Here is a 9,264-nt window from a genome sequence, read left to right on the forward strand (position 1 = left end):
GGCCTACAACTTAACTTCAAGAAATGCCTCTTCGCTGCCCACAAGCTTACCCTCTTTGGTCAATCATTTCTAAAGACGGTACCTTTCAGACCCTGTGAAACGTAGTGCCTTTGCTGCGATCCCGAAACCAACCACCATTGAAAAGGTTCGAAGCTTCATGGGTTCGTGCTCCTATTTCCGATGCTTAATTGGCGACCTTGCTTCTATCATGAAAACATTGACAACATTCTCGTGCGCAGTTCTCATCTATCAGCATGATTACAGGCGTGCGACGATGCATATCAACAAATTCAGCACCTTCTTACTGCACTACCAATACTACATTTCAAATCATCAGCACCAACAGAGCTTGACGCTGACGATAGTGGCGTCGGCCTTGGTGTTGTACTCACCCAACGCAAACGTGGGTTTGAAGAGTACGTCGGTAGCCCGACTGCAGCGGCTGCATTTCCGATGGAGGCGGAAATGTTGTAGGCCCGTGGGCTCAGATTTGGGTGCACGTTAAAGACCCCCAAGTGGTCAAAATTTCCTGAGCCCTGCACTACGACGTCTCTCATAACCATATAGTGGTTTTGGGACGTTAAACCCCACATATCGCACAATCAATATCAGAGTACGACGTTTTTTAAGCGAGCAACTCGTTCATGAAAGATGAGAAAAAACTACTCACTCACACAAAAAGAGTGTTTCGCCATTATATGGGTGATTAACATTTTTTTTTCACACGTGTACGGACGTCCAAATGTCACTGTGACCGGTTATTATGTCCTATGCTAGCTATCTTCGCTAAAACATCGGAATGGTCGGCTCGCTTACTGGGCATTGCGCCTGCGAGAATTTGACTTTCGTGTTGTTCACCGTTCTGGTTGGAAGAATTCTGACGTGGACGCCTTACACCGCTCACCCTTGCATGTTGAGCCCTTCTGCGATCCTTTTGCCAGCGATATTTCTGACATGCCTTCCGAACAACCTAAAGACCTCTAAATCATTTCTCTTCTGGACTTCCTACGAAAAAGACGCATTCTCCTGTCTCTCGGACGATTCGGCGCTAAGCCCAACACTTCGTCGTTAGAGATACCCTGGTGTACCACTGCAGCTACAGCTAGATTGACTGAAAGTGGCTTCTTGTTATTCCTCGGTAACTCCTCTCCGACATCTTACCCATGGTTCAGAATGATCCACAATGCATGTGGTCAAACTGCTGTCTTAAAAGCAAACACCTGCATGATCAAACACCTGCACCATCGGTTCTACTGGCATGGTATGCATCATTTATTCCGCCAGTGTATCCGGTCGTACCCTACGTGCCAACGACACAAGACGCTCCAACATATCGTCGGCACATTTCAACAGCTACAATGTGCAGCCTGACCTGTTGGGCGCGTGAAAATTGACCTAGACGGTTCGCACCTCCACACTCCGAGCAGCAACCGCTAAGTTATAGCGGCCATAGATAACCTGACGCGTTATGATAAAACATAAGCGCTTGTCACTGCTACCAGAACCGACGTTGCCAGCTTCAAATTTCGGAGTTTCGTCTTAGGACATAAAACGCCTCGAGAATAACTCATGAAGTCAAAAATGCTGTAGGCCTCTCTGCTCAGAGTTGCGTCCACGTTAGAGAAGCACAGGTGATCTAAATTTCCGCAGTCCTTAAATACGGTGTCTCTCGTGATTATATACGGTGGCTTTGGGACGTAAAACCGCACGTCATGTAATGGAAAATTACTCAGCAATCATGGCCGTGTCTTTCTATCCGACGTCAATACAGCATCGCTAAACCAGTCTCATATCACAAAACGCACTTCCACGGCATATCATCCGCAAAGTATTGGGATAGCGGAGCGTTTCAGTCACATCCTTGGCAAAATGTTGGCCTTGTGCGCTCCATCTGACCACACCAATTGGGACAGCATACTACCTTTCCTTAAGTACGCACACAACATGGCAACACAAAGCACCATCGGATTCTCCCCTTTTTGTTTATGAACATGAACCTCCTCCCACAATGGACACAATCCTTCTAAACTGGCTTGACTTCCGAGTTTACATTAAAGAGAGGCCGCATATGCTGAAAAAATTCGCCAGCTTGCTCGTTCATTTACATCGCTCCACAAAAGTCGTCAGAAACATCGACACGGCTCTGCTGACATGCTCTCATCCGGAAGTGACACCGAAAAATATATACTGAAAAATTTCACACAAAGAAATCAGAAGGCAAGCATCTCTCACGCGGAATTGAACCAAAGACTTCCCAATGCCCAGTGTGCGGAGCTAACATCTATGTTACGAACCGCGCGTTGTCGGTAATGGTAACGGCAAGCCATTTATACACACCAAACACTGCTTGAAAGTCCTCAAAGTTTCAAAAGTTTTACATGTTTTGGTTATCACTGGCGAAGTGGCACGAGGCGCTCACATCGGGCACGCTCTAAAAGTTGGCGCCTCCACGAAGCGCGCCCTCCACGGAACGTGGTCTAGCTCTCTCTTGCACGCGCTTATCAGACTCGTACACGGAGGAAGGAAAGGTAGGAAGGGCATGCCCAGCCGACGCGCGGCGTGAAAAGTGTGGCGGAAATGACATCATGGCGGCCATATTCAATGGGCACAATGGCGGCGTTGCTATGGTTACGTGTTGCGCAGTGGAGCTGGTTTAGCAGTGAGCGACCGCGGCTGGTGGCGGCATGTGTGCCTGCCCAGGTCTCGTTCTGAGCATTGGCGGACAATATCCGTGCTCTGCGCAGCGTTATTGGTTACGCAGTGTTCTCCTGGCAGTCCCTGTACTCTTAGCAACGTTTACAAATCCCTTTGTTCATCACGGGGTTTCAACAGTGCGTAGAAAGAGTGCATACCACTGTGTCGTGCGGCGGATGACATGGATGAAGCAGTTAGTGTTCAGCGAAATTGCATTGGCCACCATGACGAAGCTGAACGACGACGAACGCCTGGCAGGTCAGTGACGGTTGAGCAGTGTTCTTGCTTGTGACAACGGACGACGCTGTTGAGCCTAGCAAGACGCTATGAGGACCATGTGCACATACGTAGTTTCGTGTTGTGTGTACAGTAACAACTTGCATGTGCGTAATAAAACACCTTTTCTGTTCCGCTTGGTACACTCTCCCCCAGCATTGCATGTAACTCAAGGTAACAGCAACCGTGTTCAAGTGTCACTTGCACCTTGCTCAAAGTTACCATGGTCGCAGAATGCTGGCACGGGTGAGTTTCACGTGGAACACGGACACAGTGGCCGCATGCTGCGTCGACCGCGCGGTGGAATGCAACCGTAGAAGGCGCACGACCGATCGTGTTGTCTGTACAGTTGCTGAATTAATGACGTGAAAACACTCGTCGTTGTCAATGCATCTAGCGTGCGTTCTCTTGTAGTTGCTTCGTTGACGGTGAGCTGTTACTCACTTTTAATCCTGTGACGAAATGATTTCGCCGAAGGTGTCGCACTAGCCCAGAGTGTTGAGCCCCGTTCCATTAGTTTCGGATCGTCACGACACACGCGCGGCGCAGCCCACATCCTTTTCGAGCCGTAGAGAGAGTCGCTCCTTCTGCTTTACATTCGGATGCAAACAAGAGAGGAGAATTTGCCCAGTCAATATGGCCGACTTCCGGCTTCATCGCGGCTTCACAACGAGTGACGTCAGGGCCTCTCCTACCTTTCCTTCCTCCATGGGCTCGTAATTCAAAGAGTGGAAGGTCACCACGCTTACGCCACCGTGTTTGCGATTGAAGCGCACTGCTCAGTCAGGACGAAATAATAATTGTGACAAATGATCACGCTCGTACTGTGTAGCTTGTGTGCTCATTTCGTGCTCCGTTTAATAAATGTGAATCATTTCTTAGCGAACTTCAGCGAATTTCAACGCATCTATCTATCTATCTATCTATCTATCTATCTATCTATCTATCTATCTATCTATCTATCTATCTATCTATCTATCTATCTATCTATCTATCTATCTATCTATCTATCTATCTATCACTCTAGCCGCCTAGGACATTTAGCTCTCTTGGCCATTTTCATATAGTATCGGTACCAAACTTGGTATGTCATAACATGACTGCAAGAAGAATATACCTGACTAGACATAAAATGAAAATCATTACATCTTTGTCATGAAAGTCATAATTTACATTTCATATTCCTGAAGTTCTTGCGGTGGTTATGTTCACGTGGCATGTTGAAAAAAGGCAGCATAACCACGGAGCGAGTCATGGAGAGTGGGGCGAAGCATCGATCCGTCTTTTTGTTTTTGCTTCCGCCCGTCCGTGCGTGCGTCTGTTCGTGCGCCTGCACGTCCATCTGTGATTCTGTCCCTGCTTCGTTCATGCATCCGCCCCTGCGTCCATCCATGCGTCCATCCGTCCATGCAGCCATCCGTGTGTTCGTCCATGCATTTGTCTGTGTGTCCGTTCATCCATCTATTCAACACACCAAGTGCTACCATCTCGCATCTTTTCATCATATAGAAGCACTGCCATCCAGCGGACATTCTAAGGACTAAACAAGAGGTGGCACACGCATACTTTCTTACGGCTTGCGCTTCGTGTCTCCTTCCCACCCTTAACCACCTCGATTTCGTGGTGTATACTAGTTCACTGTATTCATGGCACTGTGGCTCAACGCTCGCTAAACCTTTTTAAAACCAAAGAGGTTACGCCGAGCGAGTATAATGTAGCAACCCTTTCTTGTCAGATAGTACTCGATGTACATGCCAATGATTGCTCATGGGGAATGAGAGACAGGAGAATTCGGATTTAAGTTAACGCGCACGCTGCGAATTTTTTATAGTCAAGAGTCCGACGGATTTCCGTCTGGTCGGGGATAAACATAATGCAAAACGGCTGCCTTCCGTTCCTAGACGTCCTCGTGAAACGAGACGGTAGGCGCCTGCTTTTCAGCGTGTACAGAAAAGAAACACACACTGGTCGTTTTCTAAGCTTCAATTCTGTGCAGCCATTCTGCCATAAACGTTCTGTTGTGTCTACACTCGTAAAGCGTGCTTGGAGGATTTGTTCTATGGTAGAAGACGCAGTAGAAGATGTTGAGTTCGTTCGACGGGAGCTGGCTATTTTCGGATACCCGCTTTCCTTCATGAACTCGGTGCAGCGACAACTGCAGCGTCCGGCTCAGTCACACACCATTGGTACAAGAAAACACGCATCGGTGCCTTACGTCCCAGGCTTCAGCGAGACCCTCGCTCGGGTATTGCGCGGCTACGACGTCCAAGTGGCTCACGTTGAGTTCCGACACGAAAGCTCCGAGGCCGTCTTATAACTGTCAAAGATAAGTTGGAGAGACATGATTTTCCCGGCGTGGTGTACAAAATTCCTTGCAAAGACTGTGAATACGGATACATTGGCGAAATTGGCAGTTACAAAAGAAGGCTCAGGGAACATTTTAATGACGTCAAGAAGAAGAAAGTAGCTTCTAATGCCCTCGCAGAACATGTTGCGTCTACTGAGCACGCTATCGACTGGGATAACGCCTGCATCATTGCCACGGAAAGAAAGTTGTTACCACGATTGCACATAGAATCTCTGGCCATTCAAACTACTGCGCATACGTTGAACAGAAATATTGGGACACTTCCCCCTGTGTTTGCGCGATGTCTGCAACACGTGATGAAATATGCATAGGAAGAGCGCACTACGCCATTTGCGGTCACTGTGAACAAGGCTCCCGTGTAGGGAGTTGAAACATCTTTTTAAATTTTGTGTATTTCACCTTGGTCGGCGTTTTTGTTATTTTGCACTCGGCGAATTTTTTATTAATGAACAACGCACAGGGATCGCCGCTGGGGGGCTATGAAGTGCTGACTGGCCTCAGATTAGCTCCTGCTTTCCTGGATTTTCCACTAGCATCACGGCTTACGACCACCCTCGTTTTGGCATCCGCTTAACAGGCAAGATCTCTGTATTTTTGCGAAGCCACAAACCCACCCGGCTAAGCCTTACACAGAACGCAAGCCCATGGAAAGACGTGCCATTAGCGCGTAGCGCGTGCTGGCGACGCTCGAGTGATTCGGGGAGCATTGCCCCGGTGCCAGCTCACGCGGCGTCCAGCTTGCAAGATGAGCCAAGAAAAAGGAAAAAAAACAACCGAACGCACAGTGATCAGCTGGACGATGATACGAATGCCATGCATTTGATCGTGACCGATATGCGGAACGCAGAGATTTTCTGGCACTACGACGAGAGCAGTGGCAAAAGAGTTTAACGTGAGGGCGTTTTGGTAACGAGAGCAAGGAAAGGCAAGAAGGACGCGGTGGAAAACACGACGCCAGAAGAGAAACTTCGCAAGGAAGAAACAACAATGCAGCAAATCCAATCGCACCGTCGCAAGCCTATGATGCCACCCCTACCGTTTGACGACTACAAGGTCGTCTACCGCCCGCAAGCAGGCCTCGAGCTAGCAAAGTGGAAGAATATCGCCATCATGCAAGCCATCGCGAGGGCCAGCGGTATGTCACAGCAATATTTCGGCGAGAAAGTGCGCGTACAAGTGCAACGCCAAGAAAACCTGATTATAGCAAGCATGGCGGAATGGGAAGACGCGAAAAAACCTAAAGGCGTCACCAGAATACAACTTGGTGGCACTTTCTTCACCAAAAACGGCAACACGAGAACGCTGGACGACGTCTCTCGCGGTGTCATAAGCGGACTTTTGCGCGGCACGACAGAAACAGAACTCAAGGCATGGTACATGATTTACCACGACCGTATGCTTGGGCAATCGTCAGCTGCATTATTCTCTTCCCAAGGGCCGCATGTTCCTTATTACATCCGGTTCTTCAGTCTCGGCTTTCGATGCAAACCATATCGAAAATCGGTGCAATATTGCAAGACCTGTGGCAACACGGCACACAGTCAGGATGTCTGCCCCCGACCACGTCAAGATATCTGCTTTAAATGTGGCAAGGCCAACCTATCATCACACCATGCATGCAAACCCGTCTGTAAGATATGCGGAGAGGGGCATGAAACTCCAACCAAAGATTACAAGAAAAAACTTAAACCCAATACGCCACTATTCCACATCCGACAGCAAAGAATGAATGTACTGACTAAAAGCACGAGACTGCCGCAGTAGTTGTGGAAATGACGACTTCCCGGACCTAAGAACCCAAACGACCAATTTGAGCAGCAGCGCTAGCATCACTCTTGCACATGGTCGATCACGGCCCATACTCCAATGAAGCTCACGATTCCCATCCCGATCATGCTCACGCTCGCACTCACCAAAAGAGTGAGCTATGTTACCACAGCAAGTCGTTCGAGTAGCTCCGGAGCAACAAGCAAGTGCGTGTCTTCATCACCTGACAACGAAGCATTCCGATCGCTCCAAGATATGGTGCACAATCAAGAAAGTGCATTACTGCATCAAGCCAGTCAACTACAAAGTCAACAAGCGATTATCGGCAAGCTGATACATAGGCACCTGAAGCAGCAAGACAGTAGGAACGCGCTTCTTTAAAAACGTGAGGAGCAAAAGGACCTGATAGACAGGCTTTCCCAGAAATGCACTGCCATCTAAAAGCATGATGGACAACCGGGTGCATTCCTTCTCTCAACAAATTTGGAATATTCTGTCGACGCCTGATTGCAGACCTTACAAGAAACTTTAATGAGAAGCATCCACACTACCGTAGAGAAAATTGTACAGACAACAACAGCGAATTTATTTGTAAGCATAAACAACAAGATTACCACGTTTGACGCTGAAGTTAACGGACTTGCAGCGCAGCTGAATAACTTCATAGCATACGCGAAAAAGACCTACACCGCCAAAGAGCACCTCGATACTTCTCTAAGTGGCATTCATCCTGACAGGACGCGCACACGAGCAAAAGGCCGAATTGCTTCTCACTCAGTTTCACCTACCTGCGGGTGCCAGCGGGAACCTGAACAAATATAAGATGGCGGCCTCTAACAAGAAAGCAACAAACATGCTCTCAACTCTCTGCATCTGGCAGTGGAACTGTCGTTCCTACCGTCCACGTTTTGTTACTTTGCAAAAATTTGTCAAGCTAGACCCACCCTAACTCATAGCACTGCAAGAAACAAATACACATATTGTGGGCTACAAGCTTACAACGCCCACGTCCCAACAAAGCGTACAGCAATTATTACAAGAAAGGCCCTCACAGTACAGGAATTCGAACCACTAAACACACTTCTCGAGCACAGCGGGACAGAAGTAATACCGAAAAAGAGATCGTGTACAGCCCCCTCCCCCCCCAAAAGACAAACTGCTAGAATTGGACCTTCTGGTTCGAGAACTGAAGAAACGCACTGCTGGCCATCAAGTTGTTATAATGGGAGACTTTAACGCCCCTCACACGGCTTGCGGCTGACGTACAACAACGAAGAAAGGTGCCTGAATACGCAAAATGGCTCAGCAGCGAAGACTGTCTTTGTGGAACAATCCACTCTACACAACAAGAGTAGAGAATAGTGTCGCCAGAGACACAAACCCCGATCCTACGTTCACGGTAAATGTGCGTTCAGCGGAGTGGAGCTGTCTCCCAGAAACCCTGGGAAGCGAACACTACATCATCCAATAATTCGTAGCTCACACTCGCAAGCTTGGGAAAAATAACAGCGTGGGGTTCATACCGAGGTGCTCTAAATGTTGAGCCCACCATCAATGTCGTAGACGATTGCGTGAGGAAGGTCCTCGACTTCGTGGACCAACACACCAAAAGAATACAGCTTAATAAGGACTCACCAGCCGTTGGCACGCAACTCCTTCATCTATGAGAAGCAAGAAGATCTCTTCTCAAGAGTTGGAAGAAGCAGAAGCTGAATAAGAAACTCAAGAAGACAATCGCCCTGCTCACTGAACAAGCGCAGGAATATGTAGAGAGGTTAGAAAGACAAAACTGTTGTGCATTTTGTGACGCACTACGTGGAACTTTAAGCACAAAGAAAACGTAGCACAGTCCACGCGCTCTTCTCGACAACAGCCCTGCAAGGGCGGAGCAGCGACAAAATATTTGCAGGCTGATACACAACTGTGCCGGATTAGAAAAGGACCTCCTTCGAGAGCTCCAGAAGAAGCTGTCTGGACAAAGTCTACAACACAAAACCAAACCCCAAACTTGATGAACCATTTGCGCTGGCAGAACTAGGTGCAGCACTAGCTACACTCACTAACAACACCAGCCCCGGGAAGGATCGCATTACGAACAAGCATCTCCGCAACCTTCTGCAGCTGGCCACCGATGCCCTACTCCAGTATCTCAATGCTTG

The sequence above is a fragment of the Rhipicephalus microplus genome, chromosome 7 (genome assembly GCF_043290135.1).
Source record: "Rhipicephalus microplus isolate Deutch F79 chromosome 7, USDA_Rmic, whole genome shotgun sequence".
Classification (NCBI taxonomy): domain Eukaryota; kingdom Metazoa; phylum Arthropoda; class Arachnida; order Ixodida; family Ixodidae; genus Rhipicephalus; species Rhipicephalus microplus.